Source organism: Eumetopias jubatus, unplaced genomic scaffold (genome assembly GCF_037043125.1).
Source record: "Eumetopias jubatus isolate StellerSeaLion01/CBP00866 unplaced genomic scaffold, mEumJub1_p1.0 scaffold_3, whole genome shotgun sequence".
In the NCBI taxonomy this organism is placed as follows: domain Eukaryota; kingdom Metazoa; phylum Chordata; class Mammalia; order Carnivora; family Otariidae; genus Eumetopias; species Eumetopias jubatus.
The window spans coordinates 190,177,604-190,199,230 of record NW_028274809.1 but is presented as its reverse complement, the minus strand read 5'-3'; the positions used below and the strand labels follow the sequence as shown (position 1 = coordinate 190,199,230).

At 43.9% G+C, this 21,627-nt stretch overlaps 1 protein-coding gene across 2 annotated transcripts in view; it reads left to right on the top strand.

Annotated features, from left to right (window-relative positions):
* The window catches only part of LIG4 (DNA ligase 4), a 75,153-nt gene that overhangs the window by 22,002 nt on the left and 31,524 nt on the right, over positions 1-21,627 (top strand). The window contains exons 2-5 of one of the 2 annotated variants that reach the window (XR_003606746.2): positions 4,325-4,378; positions 4,845-5,000; positions 5,858-6,333; positions 11,385-15,218. The gene's annotated coding sequence lies outside the window, so the exon portion shown is untranslated. Of the gene's footprint in view, positions 1-4,324; positions 4,379-4,844; positions 5,001-5,857; positions 6,334-11,384; positions 15,219-21,627 lie in introns of those variants that run through there. The other variant, XR_015767917.1, reaches the window with a different exon arrangement.

Sequence of the window (21,627 nt, the reverse complement as noted above, 5' to 3'; positions counted from 1 at the left end):
GGCTCGAACTCATTACCCCAAGATCAAGAGTCACACGCCCTTCTGAATGAGCCAGCCAGGTGCCCCTTTCAAAAATTAATACAAAATTAGATATGACATCAAGTGATATCACTGGGAAAGGCAGAGTAACTTGCTTCAGAAGCCTCTCCTCCATAAAAGCAATAAGAAAACTGGCAAAACAAAAAAAAAAAACAAACAAACAAAAAAGAAAACTGGCAAAACTTGTCAAAGCCAACTTTTTTTTTAAAGCACTCTGGTAATTAATTTGCACTCAGGCTTACAAAAAATCTAGGGGACGTTTATTTAAGAAAAACAGTTTGATTTTGTTAAGACTGGTGAGCTCTGTGGTGTCTTAACTTGCCCTATTCCCATTACCCTCTCCCTAATTCCACGGCAACCCTAAAAACCAGCATCCACAGTTACGGTGGAAACCAGCGGCCACCGGAGGGTCCAGGGCAAAACCTTTGTCAGAGACTTCTCATGATTCGGCCTATCTGGCAGCTCCCTGGAAAACCCAACTGTAAGGCTGATTTTAATTTTACTAGACTCAGAGAGGGCCCAGGTAAAAAGCTTTTCCCTGGGGGCCTTGATGGGAAACAATCAGGGGCAACTGTTTGATGTTACATCTGTTCAAGCTGGGATAACATTGGGGCAAACTGCAAGCTAACCAAAACCTAAAAGGAAGGGAAAACACTAAATAGCAAGGAAAGTGGATGTCCACAGGGGACTTTGAAAAACTCCCACATATTCTAGGGAGTCTAGAATCCATACCCAGGGGGGCGTGTCCTCAGAAACAACCTGGAAAGGCCCCAAGCTCTCCCCTGTGGCTGACCTCAAGGCTCTGAACCAGCAGAAAGCGAAGCCTAGGGCAGCGTTGTCAAGGCCTTGCTGAGTGCTGAAGACACATTCCAACACACACGCAGAACCCTCACTCTTGAGATACCTCGTAAAATAAAGTCTTCTCGGCTCCGGCTTCATCATCTAGGCTCTTGGTGTCTCTGGAAGCGTCTCCTCCTCTAGGTGCATCAACGGAAAATGGCTTGCGCAGATGTGTCAGTAAAAGGCACTGTCAAGGGAAACAAGAGAACTACCTGTATTAGGTATCACCCTATGTTCTAAGGGATGCTACATTTTTTTAAATTAATTAATTAATTAATTTTTGATATAGTGTTCCATGATTCATTGTTTGCGTATAACACCCAGTGCTCCACGCAGAATGTGCCCTCTTTAATACCCATCACCAGGCTAACCCATCCCCCCACCCCCTCCCCTCTAGAACCCTCAGTTTGTTTCTCAGAGTCCATAGTCTCTCATGGTTCGTCTCCAAGGGATGCTACATTTTATACAGGTGAGAAAAGAAAGCAGGTATGATAGGAAATTATTTGTTAGTTACTATTTTCCAATCTTTTAAATAGAAATGGCCGTAAGATTTACTGGGGAGAGTGTAGTAGACTTTGTACCCTTGAAGACTGTATTAAGTGATTGGTGTTATGACTCAAAATTTCTTTGACTAAGAAAGTGAAGAGAGATATTGAAGGGGATAGAACCTGAAATTGGAGGCTGGAGGCTCTTGGAGGATGGGCTGGAGGAGAGAATTTTAGAGGACGCATGTTAGCTTTAGAACTGGGGAATGATGTGTGTGTGAGTAGTGACTTTCCCTGTCCTACTCAAGGCCAACTCATTGAGAATAGATGCAGCCCAGGTCTGTCAGTAGAATGAAAACATCACTTCGTAAATTCCAAGTAGCTTTGTTTATATTTTACAACAGGAAGAAAGGGAGATTCAGGGTGATTGGCATCTTGCCTTACTGTGTGAGCAGAGGAAAAGAGTAACGTTATGGTAGAGAAACCTGGCAGAGAGCGCCTCACCAGGCGAGGAAGATCAATATCATCACTGGTAAGCTGTATCGACAGCAAGTTCCCTGGACATGATGTGATGAGAATAGCACTTTACTTCTGTGGTCTTGCTCCCCAAATCCCAAGACCCAAATCTAACCTAAGGAAAATAGAAGGCACATCTCAATAGAGGGACATTCCACAAAATACCTGACTGGCAGTCCTCAAAGCTGTCCAGGTCATCAAAACCAAGGAAAAGCCTGAGAAACTGTCACAGCCAGAAGAGCCCTAGGGACGTGGTGACTAAATGTAATGTGTCCTGGATGAGACCTTGGAGCAGAAGAAACATATTCGGTAAAAACTAAGGAAATTCGGGGGACACCTGACACCTCAATGGTTAAGCATCTGTCTTCCGTTCAGGTCATGATCCCGGGGTCTTGGGATCGAGCCCCAGGTGTCAGGCTCCCTGCTGGGCGGGGGGCCTGCTTGTGCCTCTCTCTCTGCCACACCCCCTGTGTGTGCTCTCTTGCTCTCTCTCTCTCAAATAAATAAATAAAAATCTTAAAAAAAAGACTAAGGAACTTCAAATAAAGTATGAATTTTAGTTAATGCATCAATATTGACTCATTAATTATGACAAGTGTGCTATACTAATGTGAGATATTAACAGTACAGGAACCCTCGGTACTATCTTTGTGGCGCGAGCCAAGCTACTCACGCTGTTTGACAAAGTCCAAGTATGGGGGACAATCCTGAAAATCAGGAGACTCCACAGCTGACTCCTGCTACTTCCTTTCATTTTATTTGTGGCAATCTTTATAATCATGGGATTTTTTCTGGGGTTTCATGATAAAATGATTTATAAATTTAGTTATGCCTATGTAAGCAATCACAATGAAACTGATTCCAAAAAGGCTGACGATGGGCCAAGAAGTAAAAATACCCGATGTCCTCCAATCCGTAATTCATCTAACATGAGCAACACGGAGTTCTTTAATAAGTTTCGCTTAAGGGAGCTGTTGGATCCAGGCCCAGTAAAAGTCCCTATTGATGAGATTCCTCGGGCACCTCTGAAACATAAGAGTTCTAGGAGAGAAAAATCTCATGTCCTTCCCACAGTACAGGGACCTCCCTATATTACTTTGATAGGATAGGGTGCACCCATTGTATGTTGCCTTGGGAGCAAGAATAAACTTTAGATAATCTTTAAGCAAGAGTAAAAATATAACTTTTTCCGCATTAGCACACAATAGCAGATAGGTTACGCTTCGTCTCGCACGGTCACGCTCTGTCTAGTACCTTTGTTTTTAAATTCAAAATGATTTAAGATGATTTGTAATAAGATGTCAAAAATAAAATCACATGTTATGAAAGAATGGAAAAAACAAGGAAATATTCTAATGTATAAATAAAGTTCCTCCGGGGCTATCAGTAGGAGATGCTTGCAGCCTGATCCTGTGTCCGTGTCTCCTCACTCGCCGACGCCATCCTTTCTCTCAAGGACCCTTTCCCTGCTGGAGCCGGACTCCGGCATCTTTGCACATTTTCTGTAAATCTAAAACCATCCTAAAATAAAAATGTTTATGAAAAAAATGCCTTAGAGAACATTGTTAGTATATAGTGAAAATGAGATTCAGACCCATGATCTTTGCATTACATGAAGGCACTATATTGGTTTTCCAGGCTGCCATCACAAAATCCCACAAATCTGGGGGCTTAAACAACAGAGATGTATTTTCTCACAGTTCCTGAGGCTAGGAGTCCAATGTCAAGGTGTGGGCAGGTGTGGTTTCTCCTGGGGCTTTTCCCTTTGGCTGGTGGTCGCTGTGTCCTCACGTGGCCTTTCCTCAGCACACGCATCCCTGGTGTCCTCTGTGCCCCAAGTTTGTCTTCCTAGGACATCAGTCAGATTGAATTAGGGCCCGCCCAAACAGCCTCATTTTATCTAAGTCACCTTTTTAAAGGTCCTGTCTCAAATAGAGTCACATCCTGAGGTACTGGGGGTTAGGGCTTCAAAATAGGAATTTGGGGGGTGGGACACAATTCAGCCCATACAGGTACTGTTCATCTGGGGGGATGAAACCATGTGCATTTAAGAACTATCTTAAGTATGTTTCTATTTTACATTTAGGACATTTACTCTGGGCAGAAGTACTGTGTGAAAATCTGGGCTGGAGCTGCAAGTCCCTGCTTTTCATGAGGGTTTGTCCCAAATCTACAGACCCTGCTGTTTTCTCCCTTCCTTCTGCTGGCCTGTCCTCTCTCGCTTTGTATTTTATTCTCATCCAGCATCTCTCCTCACCTGTCCCTAACGTACCTGAGGATGTGCTTGTCTCCTGACAGAGCCCTCTTCTTTTGGAGACCTGTGTTACAAAAAAATTTTTTTAACTCCCTGGAAAAATCAACATGTACCAGCACTTTCAAAGAAATGTCTAGAAAGTTCCGTGGTATTTTTATGATAAAGTAAACCTTTTCCCTCCCTCTTCTAGGTCTGAATGCCAACCCCAAGATTCACAATCTCTCCTCTTTAGAGCTGTCTAGAGGTAATAGATGGATGGATGATTTTTTCTGCTCTAACTCTTTGAAAATTATAGCTACTTGAGAATGTTTTATAGGAAATATAAAAAGGTCAAAAGATTTAACATTGCCAATAATAACTTGGACTGAGGAATGTTTTGATTAAGCTTTTAAATTACATTATATAAATAAATCATATGGGTTTGAATGAGCTGTAAGATTTCCCTAAACATCTAAAGAATTTTCAAAGAGAGAGGATATCTGTAATTAAAGTAGTAAATCTTTAAATAAGCAATAAATTATGCAGAAGGTCTGGAAGCACTTACTGGAAATAAAGACGAGGCAGAGAGGGTGTAAATAGGTAAATGTATATATGTATAATTATATACATATACATCTATATGTGCATTTTTGGTTTGGATTGGTGTGCTTCTGAAACATCGACTATTAAATATTCTTTTTTTTTAAAGATTTTATTTATTTATTTGACAGGGAGAGACACGGCGAGAGAGGGAACACAAGACGGGGGAGTGAGAGAGGGAGAAGCAGGCTCCCCGCCGAGCAGGGAGCCCGACGCGGGGCTCGATCCCAGGACCCTGGGATCATGACCCAAACCGAAGGCAGACGCTTAACCACTGAGCCACCCAGGTGCCCCACTATTGAATATTCTTAATACTGCAAGTATATTACACGAGGTGACAAAATAGATTAATATGTTACAATCACAGTGTTCTAAGGAGGCTTAGCAATCATTTAAGTTCTTACTCTTAATTTAATAATAAGAAAATTGAAAGCTAGAGACATCGTGTACATTTCTCAGTACTAACAAACATATCAGCAAACCTGTGTTTCATCCCATGAATGCAATAGTCCAGTTGTGGTCGAAAACTGACCTCTGGGCTCCGGAGCCAAACTACAACACGGAGACAGAACTTGGAGATAAAGAGGAACAGGAAGGATGGTTTTATGACTTTGCCAGCAAAGGAGGCTGTGGGGTAAGAGACTGAGGGCTTTATAGGAAAATGCAGGACCTGCGTGGTTTCGAGAGTGCTGCCAGCCACGGTCCTCACGTCCTCGAGGTGGTCTCATGACCGTCACTGGTGCCACTGACCATGAGTCTTGCTACTAAGTATGGAGACCGAGTTCCTAGAACAAAGGATTCTACAGAAAAACAGGTGAAGCAGAGGGGGAGGCGTCAAAAAGGAGGAAGAGAAAAATGTGTTCAAAGTCAAGGCTTGCTGGAGCATTAGCGTGTCCATCTTAATTTCCATCCATCTTTACATTTCTATAGTGGTTTCCAAGTGAAAGGAAGAGAGACGCAAAGAAAGCCTAGTTGAAAATATGACTAACTTTACAGGGGAAAGAACTCAATAGAAGTGTTCCAGTCCTGCCTACCCCTTCACACAAATACACAGACACGCCCTGATTCCATGATGTTGATTTGCTTGCTGATATTTTTTTAAAGATTTTATTTATTTATTTGCTTATTTATTTATTTATTTTAGAGAGAGAGAGCACAAGCAGGGGAAGGAGCAGAGGTAGAGGGACAAGCCGACTCGTGCTGAGCAGGGAGCCCAACGCCAGCTAGCTCCCGAGACCCTGAGATCATGACCTCAGCCGAAATCAAGTCAGACGCTTGACTGAGCAACCCAGGCGCCCCTGCTCGCCGATATTAACTCACTGTGGGAGACTCCTGATGGCTGCATATTCCTCAACACTCTCCCTGTGGCGAGAGAGGGGCTATTGCTCCTTCCTCGGAGCCGGGGCAGGCCTCCGATGGTCTGGACTGAGAGACTTTGGTAGAAACGATGTCACCCTAGTTTCATGGCTCTTTCTTACGAGGGCTGGCTGCTTCTACCCTGATCCTGAATCCTGAACCAGCCTGTAAGACGTGCAGTTGCCCTACTGAAGAGACCATCCAGGGGGACCCTGAGGCCCAGGAATGGGAGAGCGACCCAGCTGAGCTCAGCCCTACAGACACGTGAGTGCAAACCCATGGTGGCCCCAGGCAGTGCCTGTCTGAACTCTTGGCCCACAAAACCCCGAGACAGAGTGACATGACTGCCGTCTAAAGGCACCAAGTTCTGGGAGGGTTTGTCATGCGATCAGAGAGAACTAAAATAGTACACTTTGATTTAAATTTAGGTACAGCTACAACATTAATTTCAGGAAATGATTGTATTTATCATAAATATTCAATATAATAACTTAGCTAAGTATATTAAGATATGTTGAAATATACTTAAGAAATCTCATGCCTTGAAGATTTGATTGGAGGCCATCGTGTACCTATTAATGAGTACAGACCTGGGTCATTCTTGTCTTTAAAGTCCTGGAAATGACTGTACTCCAGATCCTGCTGAAATGGTCCAGAGTGCAGCGCCACAAGCCTCCCCTGGGAGCTTGCTGGAAATGCAGGGTTTCTGGACTTGCCCCAGACCCCGGCATCAGAAGCAGCATGTTAATAGGCTCCCAGCTCCCTGGGTGATTTGCATGTAACTCTGTAACACTAAACACTGAGAAGCACTGGTCTAAATAGTTTTATTAGAAGGAATGAGAGTTTATGTAAATAAATGTGGGAGGAACATTCTTAATTGTACTGCAGAGCACCCCTTTCTCTGGAATGTTTTGATGGTGGTTAAATCTAAAGGGAAGATTGTCCTCATTCAACAGCAACGGTTGCTAGCTCTCAGTCAGTCTTCTCCTCTAACATCTCATTGCTGGTATAGACACAACTTCTTCAAACCACAAATATTCCAGAATAAGAAGGTATACTTTCAAACTGGGGCAGGTGTCATATATATTTAAGCTATAGCTTAATTATAGGAATAAAATCTATAAAACCTTTTATCTGTTCTTTGAACATAAATATTTTACAGGATAGGCTAGTGAAGAAATAGATCCAGCAGAAATGGCATTACAAATGGAATAATTAAACCCATTCTGATTTTATGGTGCTGGGAAGAAATGCAGCAAATCTGGAAGGCATCTAGAGAAGAGTAACAGTAACTGTTTATTAATGCAATAAGGTGACTTCCTCTGGCAAAACTGGTCGTCCAGCTGAACACCCCACAGGAAAGGACCTGGTCAGGTTGCCTGGGTCGTTCCTTTGATATCGATGCACTGTTGCCACCCACTGGTCAGGAGTGAATTTTCCTCTGTCGGCCTTGCTGTTTTGTTTTCTGGTTTTGGTTTTTTTAAGTGGGTTCTGCACTGGGCGGGAGCCCAATGGTGGGATTTGAACCCAATGCTGAGATCAAGACCTGAGCCAAGATCAACGGTCGGCATTCCCCCGGCCTTGCTGTTTCAATATTCACTGGTTTAAATGTCTGTCTTTCCATAACTCAGGAAATATAAATGAAGGCCTGTTCTAGGACAGCACTGGTAATACAGTAGTCAGCACCGTGCTTGCCTCGGAGTTCCTAGTTTGGTTCAGCAAAATGTCAGGGCCAGGCCATGACATCGAAGGAGGATGGAGTGACTCAGGATGAGAAGGAGCCCATGGGAGAGACATCGAATCCAGTCTTGGAGATCAGGGAAGGATTTTCCAAAAAGAAGTACAAAGAAAGGGTTCAAATTTGGGGTTCTGGAGTCAGAACGCCTGGGAAGGAAGTCCTACTTGTTACTTTGGGGACGATGCTTTGCCTCTCACTGTCTTAACTTTCTTACCCAGGAATAGGGACACCAACCTCAAAGAGCTGACGGGGGAGAAGAAAGAAAGGACAAGTAAAGGTCCCGACAGTAGGAAGTGACCAAAAATATTAAATGTTAGCCTTGTTCCATAGCATTCTTCCCGGGCCCAGGGCAAACAACAGCAGCAGTTTAGAAGTACCCCCATGAGTTTCGCCACACTGAGAAGCCTGTGTGGGCAGGTGCGGTTTGCCCGAGAGAAACAGGGCAATGGGGTTGGAGGTGTTAGCTCATCTGAGCAGCAGATGAGCTGGTCTTACCACCATCAGGCCAGCTGATTCCTCTTCTAGACCAGGGTGTTTTTTGTTTGTTTGTTTGGAGAACAAGTTTTTGTTTTGTTTTGTCTTTTGCCATATTTTTCTCACTGTTGCGCACAGACTAAATATTTCTGTTTCCTTTCTTCCAAACTTACTCTGATTTCACATCATGCCATCTGGATTCTGGGTCACTTACCAGCTGGATGCTGTCCCGAGTCACTGACATTGAAAAATATATATCTACACATTGCCTGTTTTAAACCTTGCGGTTCAGAACCCACTTTATCATTGTGCCAGTGCCTAACTTGTGCATGCTCTAAATTGATTCCAGTCTCTTTAGTATTTCAGATTTGCTCATCACACGGCAGTTCACCCACTACTCTGTGTGGCCGCAGAATACCATTTAGCTGGGACTTGGTAGCCTGTCTAAAATAGCCATTTTTCTATTGCATAGACCCCACCTTGTGGCTTATTGGGTTATTATACATTCCTGGATAGACTACTGGACATAAGGAGCAACCTTTCTTCATTTTATTGATTTTTCCCCCAAATTCCAGAAGGAGTAGGAATGACTATTCCTGTTTGCCACATGTTTTGTGGGTTTTCTTCCCCCTTTGGAAACAAGAGTATTGCAACTTTGAGTGTTTCTGCTACTAGATTTCAGACCTGGGGGTCGGGTCAGAATTGCCGGGTGGGGAGTTATTAGAAACCCCACCTTAAGTTAGTTTTCTCTGTGGAAGTCACATGTCTGTCCTTTAAAACCGACACAGAAGAATGGCTGCATCTTCATACCTAGGGAGCACCGTACATTGTAGTGGAGAGCTTCTGCATTTTCTTTTTTTGTGAGTGTTTGATGTGCCCAATGAGAAGAGATGAGACCCCTGGGAAATAACAGCAAGGCCCCAGAGTTAAGTCTCTCAGACAGTTTCCTGGCGGGCAGTAAACTCACCCCAGGGAGGCAGGAGACAGTTGGATGAACCCGGGGTATAGGCTGGTCTTCAGCTCTGGGGAGGTGCTTCCGGCAAGCACACTGGGAGGTCACCCAGCCCCAGGCCCATCACCACTCCTTGTGGAAGGGATGGTAGAGGGAATAATTCGGGCTACCTCATTAGCCCGTCCGAAGAGCTCTCTCTGCCACAGTGAGAACAGCGTGCTCTCTGCTGCTTTCTGGCTCCCGTGGGAACAGGTCGCAGACTCACTTCCTCACACAACTGTCCCAGCAGCCGGCCCGGTGACTGGCACAGAGCTCAACACATGTTTGGTGATTGACTGACTAACAGGGGGGACAGCCTCATCGGACGATAAGGACAGGGAGACGTGGAGCAAGGTCACAAGCTAGTGGGGGGAGTCAGGCTGAAAGGTGCGGGTGGCAGCAGCCCCAGTAGCACCAGGCGGCACCAGAAAGGCTGTCCGTGGCTGAGAGAGACTGGCAGCCACAGAGGGTCCCGAAATCAAGAATCCACTGGCCATCTCAGCTTGTTTGCTCTGCTGCTGTTTAAGAAGGTCTCTGGGCTCAAAGGAGTAGTATTTGCCTTACCAGTTTTTGCTGTTGTTTCATGACTGGTACGGCCCCGGGGAAGTGCAAGTTACAATTCACCTTGTATTTCCGCCATGTCATGTGGTAAAATATCGTTTCTGGTAACACCTGTATCCAGTGCATCTTATGTTTTTTTTTTTAAGATTTTATTTATTTATTTGAGAGAGAGAGAGAGCACATGAGAGAGGGGGAGGGTCAGAGGGAGAAACAGACTCCCCGCTCAGCAGGGAGCCCGATGCGGGACTCGATCCCGGGACTCCAGGATCATGACCTGAGCCGAAGGCAGTCGCCCAACCAACTGAGCCCCCCAGGCGCCCCAGTGCATCTTATGTTTTATCTCTTTCTCCAAGCCGAACTGAAGTGCCCATTACTCTATACTTAGTAACTATAAGGAGTAGATTTGCTACTTGTTACATTTCTGTGTATTGATGACCGATAAAATCAGTTCTTATTTGTACGTAAAAAAGGAACTAAGGGAGGAAAGATAACTGAAATCTGTATGGCTTATAGAAATTGTATAAATTGAGGTATAAATCTATTGATCAAGCAAATTGCCATTTGTAGAAAATCAGAAAGGAAGTGGCTTTTGTACGAGTCACAGAAAGAATTTAAAGGAAGAGGTTTTTTTCACAAGAGTTGATTAAAAGTGGGGCGCCTGGGTGGCTCGGTCGGTTAAGTGGCTGCCTTCGGCTCAGGTCATGATCCCAGAGTCCTGGGATCGAGTCCCGCATCGGGCTCCCTGCTCCACGGGAGCCTGCTTCTCCCTCTGCCTCTCTCTCTCTCTCTGTCTCTCATGAATAAATAAATAAAATCTTAAAAAAAAAGAGTTGACTAAAAGTAAACAGTATGTATCCCTCAACAAATATTTATTTGTTTATTTACTTATAAATTGAGGTATAATTGACATAAACATGATACTGGTTTCAGATGTACAACATAATGACTGGCTATCTGTACATACTGCAAAATGACCACTGCAGGAAGTCTCATTAGCATCTGTCAGCACACAGAGTTACAGAATTTTTTTCCTTGTGATAAGAACTTTTAAGGTTTACTCTTTTAACAGCTTTCAAAACAGGCAGTACACTATTATTAATTATAGTCACCATGCTATACATCACATCCCCATGACTTACTTATTTTATAACTGGAAGTTTGTACCTTTTGACCGCCCCTCCCTCGGCCCCCCGACCCTTAGCTCTTACACACGACAATCACTGTTACAGTCTCTGTATCCGTGGGCTTGGTTTTTGGTTTGTTTTAGATTCCACATGTGAATGAGATCATACAGAATTTGTCTTTCTCTAACTTACTTCATTTAGCATAATGTCCTCAAGGTCCAGCCGTGTTGTCCCAAATGGCAGAATTAAATTCTTTTTATGGCTGAGTAATATTCCACTGTGTACATATACTGCATCATATTTATCAACCCGTCACTGATGGAACGAATATTTATTACACATCAACTGTATACTGAGCACGGTGTGGTTCCTGGGAATTGAAGAGTAATCAAGACAATGAAAATGTTCACTTTCCTTGTTTTTTCAGATTGCAGAATATAGAAAACTAAGCGAGAAGTCACAATGAAGAATGGAAATGTTTGCCTTGAGGAAACAGGGGTTGGAGCAATGCTTCCTACAGGCCGTGGTGTCTAAGTTGGGGAATGGTGATTAATGGGCATGGGATGTGTGGGTGGAGAAAGAGTCCCAGGGCAGAAAGCAGCATGAACAGATACTGGCGAGCATTTTACTTTCATCCCCAGGGCGAGGGGGTGTTTAACTGGGGAGTGACACACGCAGTCTGGCTCACTATAAAACTCTGACTCGTTGGTGGAGAATACACTGCAGAGGAGTAAGGACGGGAGATAGGATGACCTGTTTGAAGGCTATTTGTCATTTATCTTTCATAAGTATGATTGGCTCGCCCCAGAAGTGTGAAGCCTTTGGTGGACAGCACCACCTCACTTCTATTTATTTTTTATTTTTTATTTTTTTTAAAGATTTTATTTATTTATTTGTGAGAGAGAGAGTGAGAGACAGAGAGCACGAGAGGGAAGAGGGTCAGAGGGAGAGGCAGACCCCCTGCTGAGCAGGGAGCCCGATGCGGGACTCGATCCCAGGACTCCAGGATCATGACCTGAGCCGAAGGCAGTCGCTTAACCAACTGAGCCACCCAGGCGCCCGCACCACCTCACTTTTAATCAGTGCCTCTTTCCGTACATGTTAGCCCTCAGTTTTCTTTCCATTTTATTCCAGTCGTTGAACATTTTTCCTTTTTTCTAACTCTTCATTAGCCTTTAGTGAAGACAATCCCATCTACTGTTGGCTAAGGCTTACAATGGGCAAAGTCCTGCGTGTTCTTATGTGGTGTTTGCAACAATCCTTTGAAGCAGGTGATTTGCACGCCCGAGAAAGTTTGAGGGGTGCTGTTCTACGTCTTTCAAAACCTTTATCAGTGATCCACAAGCCTCTGACCCAGCTACATCGCAATTGCCTGATGTGTTAGTTAAATAAAATGCAAATTCTCAAGCTCCACAAACACCACGCTGAATGAGAAACTCTGGACATAGGACCTTGGCTCTACAGTTTCAGAAATTCCCCATGTAGGGGTGCTTGGGAGGCTCAGTTGGTTGGGCGTTGGGCTCTTGGTTTCAGCTCAGGTCGTGACCTCAGGGTCGTGAGATGTAGCCCTGTGTCAGGCCCTGCACTCAGCGGGGCATCTGCTTGAGATCTCTCCCTCGGCACCTCCTCCCACCCACTCACTCTCTCTAACATAAATAAATAAATCTTTAAAAAAAAATCACCATATAGTTCTGATGGACAGACATATTTTAACCCCTGATATAAGGCAAGGGAAACCTCCAATATCTGCATGAATTTCTTTATTATTTACATACTGACAAAATTGTTCTTTTTGCAGAATATTTGGAGCAAAAACATTGCATAATTAGGTCCCATTTTATTTATGAATGTATTTAAACGGTCATTCAGTTATGATGTTCAGGACATTTTGTAAGTATTCAAGAGTATTCTAAAATTTCTCCAGGAGAACAAGTTGCATAGGTTCTGTTGTGTGATAAAGATCTGTCTTTCGACTATTGGCTTTGTCTTCAGAACTTGTAGTTATTCCTAGAAAAATCAGGGGAAGCTCTGATGCCCATTCAAATTCATAGTGGGTCTGACCTTTTAAGGCATTTAATCACAGAGTTTCATAACATGAAGATGCTAAGTTCAAATTGTAGAAACTTCAGTGTTTTAAAATTTCCCACTTCTATTAAATCATCACATTTGAGGTTTTTCACATCAACAAGTGAAAGTGAAAAATGAACCAAAGCAAATGAAATGTGTTCCTGTTTGTTATTAGCTTCAAAGCTGAATATTTCACCGTGAGGCCACTATTCTGTCACCTTTTGTGTGATACAGGCCAGGATGCTTAGATCGCCCACCCTGGGGTATTTGCACGTGGTGCTGGGCGACAGCGCCCCCTGGGGGCCACGGGGCTTGCAATGCTCGAATCTCAGAGAATCACACGCGCATTAGAACTGGGGCCACAACTGTAATGAAAGATGCATTTTCTTTGGTATGTGAAGTGTCTGTGTTAATATTCTAAGCTTTAATATCCTATTGTGGGTAGACTAGTCATTCATGTAGGAAATTAAAGCAATTCTACCACAGGGAGTTATTTAGATGGGGATAATGTTAGGTTTTATTAGCATGTTCAGTCTCTTAGGCTCACACTTGCAGTGGGGATATGTTTCAAATGCTTCGGACACACTTTTGAGAATCTTCTATTTCAACCAAGATGATTTGGGACACAACTGGAAGTCAGCTGCTTGTCCTACATTATTTCGGAAGGTTTTCTGACATTCCCACCACCACACCTTCTGTTTAGTAATAGATCTAATTCCATTTCGGGCTTGTGTTCTGATTTCAGATAAAGGTGAGACCACCACTAAGTAGGAAGAGCAGTGAGCTTCAGGAACTGTTGTGGCTTATTGGAAATGAAACCTCTCAGGTTAATTTTTCCTCAGTGGCAAGCGTGCAAAGTGGGGCAGTTCATGTTGTCCATCCATGGGTGGGTGCTGGAGCTGAGAGGGTCTACACTTCCCTGCCCCTCGGCATGAGGTGTGGCCATGTTCACTAGTTCTGCAATAGAATGTGAGCACAAGTGACGTGTAGTATTGCAGAACCAGGGGTTTCTAGAGGCAGACACTCCCCCTTCCCGCCTCTTCCCTAGAGGAGCCACAGAAGAAAGGAACCCTGATCCTGAATGAACACAGGCAGGAAAGCTGCCTGGTGACTGGGATGACCCATCCGACACTGTTTTTCTGATTGAGAAATAAGCTGCTATTGTGCTGAGCAATTATCCTTTGGGGACTATTATCACAGTAAATCTCTCTGTACAAATGGAGAGATTGGCTTGGGGAGGAATGGAAGGACTGCCAGCCAGGGGCCCCACCTGGAAGGAAGGCACCCGCAGGGGTGGCCAAGATGGACTCCAGCAATGAACACATCTACCCAGGGCTGGTCCTCACTTTCAGGAAGTGCTATAGTGTTTGGTTTTGATGTTATACCATTTTTTTTTTGTCCAAAGGATAAAGAGTAAATAAATTTTCTTATTTACCCATTTGTTCAGCAATAAAATATTTCCTGAGTACCAACTATATGCCAGACCAATATATGCTGAGGGATGGGTAGAACACCAACAAAGGACCAGCTCCAGCCCACAGGCCTTGATGACCAAGGTTTAGGCCAAAGGGGTTGAAGAAGGGAAGAGAGGTAGAGTAGAACATGATCACAACAGAGTATCACAACTGCTCTAATGGAAATATGCCCAGAGTATCGTGAGAGCCTCTGGTTCTACATAAGGGTCATTAGGAATGATTCGCCAGTGTCCAACTTTCAGTGCTTAGGATGAATAGATCCACTAGCTTTAGATTGAGGACATTTTTAGTAAACAAGAAAAATTAAAAATAATTGCAACAGGTGGATAAAATTAGAATACCTCACTTAAAGTACTTGGAAATATTTAAACTGGGAAGTAGAGAATGGATGGGGCAGGAGCAGACAGCATCCATTGCATGTGGATTAATGATCAGGCTTCAGCAGGATGCTGAAAGAGGACCTCCCATGTTGTGGGGTGTCTTTCCTCGACTGGCCAGTAGACATACCGCAGATGGATAACAGCAATGCACAAAATGAAATTCTTTCTCTTTGATGTCATGGGCTTTATTAGCACACTTCTTCTATTATCCTCATTACTTTACTGTCTAAACATTTGTTTGTCATGTTCCATACTAGATTTGGAGAATCAAACAAGGTGTCGTGCATGGGTGGAAAAGTCAGCTACCCAATTTGCACAATTTCTAAAAGTTTGCTGACATTCCAGTTACTATTTAAGGAATTATTATCCAGTGAAAATTCTATCTAAATATCTATTCAATGACATAATCAGATTTTTTTTAAAGACTGAACTTTCCCAGTTAAAATTCTTTAGTGCTACCATCACATAAAACTGTGTCTCTCCCCACTATATTATATGAATCCAATATTAATCAAATGAAGGTACTGATAAAACAGTCAAGATTTTGTAAAAATATTATTTACTAACTCAAAAATTTTTAAAGATTTTATTTATTTATTTTAGAGAGAGAAAGAGAGCAAGGAGGAGCCCTGGGAGAAGCACAAGCAGACTCCCCGTGGAGCGCAGAGCCTGACGTGGGGCTCGATCTCACGACTTTGAGACCATGACCTGAGCTGAAATCAAGAGTCGGACGCCCAACCCACTGAGCCACCCAGGCACCTCTTAACTCAATTTTTTCTATCCATTTTTGCTTATCTACATGTACATGAGAATGTAAACCACTAATTAATGCTTATAAAAAAGGAAGCCAGGGAGACAAAAAAAAAGGGGGGGGATATAAAGTAGTTACCTATATGCAAATGAAAGCTTTATTTTATGTTATTAATTCTGAATTTAGAAGAGGTTTTAGGGCGCCTGGGTGGCTCAGTTGGTTAAGCGACTGCCTTCGGCTCAGGTCATGATCCTGGAGGTCCCGGGATCGAGTCCCGCATCGGGCTCCCTGCTCGGCGGGGAGTCTCCTTCTCCCTCTGACCCTCTTCCCTCTCATGCTTTCTATCTCTCAATCTCTCTCTCTCTCAAATAAATAAATCTTTAAAAAAAAAAGAAGAGGTTTTATTAAAAGGCCAATGCAAGGCTGACACTTTACGAGTGAATGTGATCTGTGTATGATGAATCAGGTAATAAACACCTGATATTTCCAACTAAGAGAACATTCCAACTAAGGATACTTTCATTTTAGCCCCCAAATAAGGGTCATCTCTTCTGCAAAGTGATTTTTCAACCCAGCTCCAGTAAGTACAAATATGCAGGCTAAAAAGAACAAGGAGAAAGTACATGGTTGTGGAAATCTTGAGTGTGGAGCCTGAGATCGTGCAACAAAGGTGGACATTCCGGAGCACCTGGGTGGCTCAGTTGGTTAAGTGTCTGCCTTTGGCTCAGGTCATGATCCTAGGGTCCTGGGATCGAGTCCCGCATCGGGCTCCCTGCTCAGTGGGGACTCTGCTTCTCCCTCGCCCTCTGTGCTCTCTCTCTCTAGCTTTCTCTCAAGTAAATAAATAAATAAATATATATATATAAAAAAAAGGAAAGTGGACATCCCATGGCTGGGTAAGAGAGAGGAAAGAATGCCCCTGTAGAGGGCAAGTAACTTAGGAAAGAAATATTTTTCTTGAGTCCCTGTGCTGTAGTGTGCAGTATTCAGGGATTTTTGCACACTGTCTCATTTCATTCCGTGGCCCTGCAGGGTAGACTGCACCACCCACTCCAACTCAAACCCGTGTTCTCTGACCCTGAGGGCACGCTGTTTCTACCGTGTGCATGCATTTCAAGGAGGCGACTCCCAGAAGTCATAGAATTAATGGTACGTGCCACAATATCCGCATTTTGTAGGGCTATGAAGCTAAAGGACAATTTAGAGATTTTTTTAGTTCAGTAGTGTCACCTTACATTTATTTATCCATTAGAAAATCATGTCAGCAATACCTGAAAATTCTATCCTAACCACTCCTCCAACACACCTCCGTAGAGATCGCTATTTCAAGCCACCATCATTTCCTTGACTTACTGAAATAACATCTAATTAGTTTCCCTCTTCCATTCTTGGCCCCTTAATGTCTACACTTCACACACCATCCGTGATGACATTTGTCAAAAGTAAAACCGATCACTCTCCTCCCCTGAACAAAATTGTCCAAAGATTTTTCATTACATGCAGAGAAAAATAGAAAATAAAATACAAATTCTTTTTTTTAATTTTTTTAAAAGATTTTATTTATTTATTTGTCAGAGAGAGCACAAGCAGGAGAGCAGCAGGCAGAGGGAGAAGCAGGCTCCCCGCGGAGCAGGGAGCCCGATGTGGGACTCGATCCCGGGTCTCCAGGATCATGACCTGAGCCGAAGGCAGCTGCTTAACCGACTGAGCCACCCAGGCATCCCTAAAATACAAATTCTTACCACGACCATTAAGGTCCTATATTAAAAAGCATCAAGACATCTCTCTGATTCCACTTCTTACATCCCTTACGCTCGCTGCTTCAACCTTTCTGCTGCTGCACAGACATGCCAAAAACACTCCGAACCTAGGTCCTTTGCAAATGTGAGAAATACAGGGGAAAAGAAAGATAAGGCAGAGATGATTCAAAGACTTTTGTTCACGGTAACTGACTTATTGGTGATGCCTTTTATCCGGATGGCGAAGAGGTAGTTTCTCTTAAGATTTTTATTAGGGAAAAATGTAAACATAACCCCAAATTAGAAGGACAATAATATGAAAACCCACATACTCATCTGTGATGAGACAAACAACTCTTCCAAGTGGGTGCCTGGGCATTTCACAGTGTGGTGGCCCTGCTCACATCCCGAGTCTGGACGCTTAGGGATCTGAGTGTAGGATTCCCACCCCCAGTTCCCACCTTGTTTTTTCTGGTACACCTTTTAAAATAACCACTCAGGGTTGAGCTCCTGAAAAGTTAGTGACCTTTGGCCACAACCACCTTGTACGTAACAGGTGCTGCCACCCTGCTCTCTATCTCCTGCTCATTCATGACCTGGGGTAGAGGATCGCCCTTCCCTTGGCTCGCCCCCCACCCCCAGACCCCCACCCCCATTTGGGGGATTTGCAAGTAACACATCTTGTGACTTTACTTCCTTTGTGTGGGTGTACTGAAACTGTGCCTTCAGTCAAGATGACCTGGGGTTTTCACTTCCCCAAAGTGGGAGCTCGGATGCCGAGGGAGCTACCTGCCCACCCTATTTGGCCTGTGCCTCCTTCCGCAGCAGGTCATGATCTGCACATTCTTAATTTAATGCTCTAGCTCTGGCTTCTTGGCACATCATCGCCCAGCTGAAGCAATCAGCTCACTGAGATCCTTGTTCTATCTGCACTTTAATTAGATTCTTCTCCTGCTTCCTCCCACCCCATGAGCCTACACAAGCAAATCCCAGACCTCACATCATGTATTCTTATCACTTACTTCAATCAATTCATTATTAAATTTATTATGCATCTCACAAGGAATCGTTTTTTAAGCAACCACAATTTCTAAGAAATGAGCAGTAATTTCCTAATAGTATCAAATATTTATTAATGTTCAGATTCAGAGAAGTCATGATGAGTCATGAGAATCAAAAACTCTCCTTTAGCTATATTAAGTTTTAGATGCTTATTGGGGACAAGTAAGGAGTCTGGGGGGCACCGTGGTGGGAGATGTGAATTTTGGAATCAACAACATATAAACAGTATTTGAAATGACAATTTTGAAGGAGATTCCAAAGAGAGTGAGTGTTCAGGAACTAGGCCTGGAGGCATGCTAACCCTTAGGGGATGGAAAGAGAAAAGAAAAAGTAAATTTTCAGATAAAAATGTGAGGCCCTGAAAAGGTAAGTGATTTGGCCAAGGCCCACATAGCAATTTTCTTCAAGGCCAGAACTTGAAGCTGGAGCTTTTTATTCTTTTTTGAGTCATTTTATGATAGAAGTTAAGGGACATATATTTCACTTTTCAAGTATCTGTTGACTTTGAAGTCAGTTATTCCATATACTGATCTGTTTCCATATTGTTATTAATTTATTATTGCATACGTTGTCACAGGCAAGAAAACTTGTTGCGTCACAGAGAAAGCATTTCTTGTCTAGAGGCTTTGCTCGCAAAAGGATCAATTTCTGAGTGGGAAATATGGTAACATTGTGAAGCTATCATTGCCTGAGACTGTGAGCCTCCAGACAGGGAGGAGTGATTTCTCAATGATGCTTCAGTGAAAGGAGATCATGAAGCCTGCTGAACCTCTTGAGAAATCATAGTAACATCTCCACGATACCCCAAACTTAGGACTGACCTAGAAAATCATCAAGTGCCCTCCTTCTGGTCTTCTCCCTTGGAAAAATGACACTATTAATGCTTATGCCAGCCCCGCTGTGTCAGCTGAGCGCACTTTCCTCTGCTCTGGACCTAGTGTCAGCCCGGCTCCTTGGGGTCCCCCTGCTCCCGCGACCATGGGCACGAGAACCTCCCAGGACGACTGTGCTCAGTACCCACACCGCCACGAGAACCTAACCAATTTAAAGCAAGATTTTGTTCACAAGTAGAAGCTCATTATTTATAACTTAAACTTTAAGGGCAAGAGGGCCTCAAAACAATACAATGTCAGCTCTCTGCTCCTCCCCATTCAACAGACAGCCGCATCGTCTGGTGCAGGCCCAGCCGTGTCCCTAAGACATGATGGTGAAGGTCAGAGTACATGGATCTGGCAGTATTGGGCACCTGGTCACCAGGGCTGCTTGTAACTCTGGCAAGGTGGATATTGTCACCATCAACGACCCTTTCGTTGACCTCAACTACATGGTCTACATGTTCCAGCATGAGTCCATCCACAGCAAATTCCATGGCACAGTCAAGGCTGAGAATGGGAAGCTTGTTGTCAATGGAAAGCCTAGCTCCATCTTCCAGGAATGGGGTCCCACCAACATCAAATGGACTGATGCTGATGCTGAGTATTCTGTGGAGTCTGCTGCAGCCTTCACCACCATGGAGAAGGCTGGGGCTCACTTGAAGGGTGGGGCCAAGAGGGTCATCATCTCTGCTCCTTCTGCTGATGCCCCTATGTTTATAATGGGCATGAACCATGAGAAGTATGACAACTCCCTCAAGATTGTCAGCAATGCCTCCTGCCCCTCTGGCCAAGGTCATCCACAACAACTCTGGCATCGTGGAGGGACTCATGACCATAGTCCATGTCATCACTGCCACCCAGAAGACCGTGGATGACACCTCTGGGGAAGCTGTGGTGTGACAGCCGAGGGGCTGCCCAAAGCACCATCCCCCCACTTCTACTGGCACTAAGGCCGTAGGCAAGGTCACCCCTAAGCTGAATGGGAAGCTCACTGGCATGGCCTCCCATGTCTTCATCCCCAGTGTGTCAGTCATGGATCTGACATGTCACTTGGAAAAAGCTGCCAAATATGATGACATCAAGAAGGTGGTGAAGCAGACCTTGGAAGGCCCCCTCAAAGGCATCCTGGGCTACACTGAGAACCGGGTTGTCTCCTGCAAATTCAACAGTGACACCCACTCTTCCACCTTCAGTGTTGGGGCTCACATTACTCTCAATGACCACTTTGTCGAGCTCATCTCCTGGCATGACAATGAGTTTGGCTACAGCAACTTGGTGATGGACCTCATGGTCCACATGGCCTCTAAGAAGTAGGAGCCCCATGGACCACCAGCTCCAGTAAGGGCAAGAGGAAGAGAGATGCCCTCAACTGCTGGGGAGTCCTTGCCCCAACTCATACCCCAACACACTGAGAACCTCCCGGCCTCCACAATTTCCATCTCAGACCAACTGAAGAAGGGGAGGGGCTTGCGGAGCCCTACCTCGTCATGTATCAATGAAATATACTGTACCCAGTGAAAAAAAGGAAAAAAAAAAAAGTACAATACAATGTCAGGTATGCTAGCATGGAGACACTTGGTTCTCACAGTTTCTTTATTAACTTAAATTTTCAAGTTGTGTCATCTCTTGGATTACATCTTTTGAAGCAAGAAACTTTGGTTTGAACTTATGGTTCTGTTTGGATTTGTAGCCATAATGTCAAAAGACAGAAGACTGGCCACCATGACCTTTATGTGGGCCCTTTTGTCTGGGGAACGGGAAGCTAATGGATATGGAGAAAGACTACAAGGAAATGACAACTTTCCTTATTATCAAATCTTATTCCAATAAAGTCACTGAAAGTATTAATTACTCAGGAATTATGAACCTGGAAATTAGCTATGATATTGTGGTTGGTAGGAACGTTGATTATTAGCATGAACAAGTTAGACAAAGAAATGAAGTTATTTGGTGTTTTAGCAGATGTTTTTCTGAAAATGTGTACCAAGAAGTGGAAGTAAGGTCAGGGATATGGTGTCGGACAGAACAAATCAGTCAAATTTATTGGAAGAAATCACCCCATTTGGCATGTATATAACACCTTTCTTCTGACGATTTGAAATCAGTTGGCTAGCAATATTAGATCTTGTCTTCAGTGAAGTTAAAATATTAATTTATAAAAAGGAAAAAAAGCCTAATCCCATCTGAACAGGTTTCAGACATGCAGCAGTGAGGATGAACATAGTCTAGGGATGTTGGCACCACACATACCTAGACAACTACTGGCCAGCCTTTGAATAGGATATTGCAACTTGTGAGCCCCAGTTTCCTCGTCTGCAATA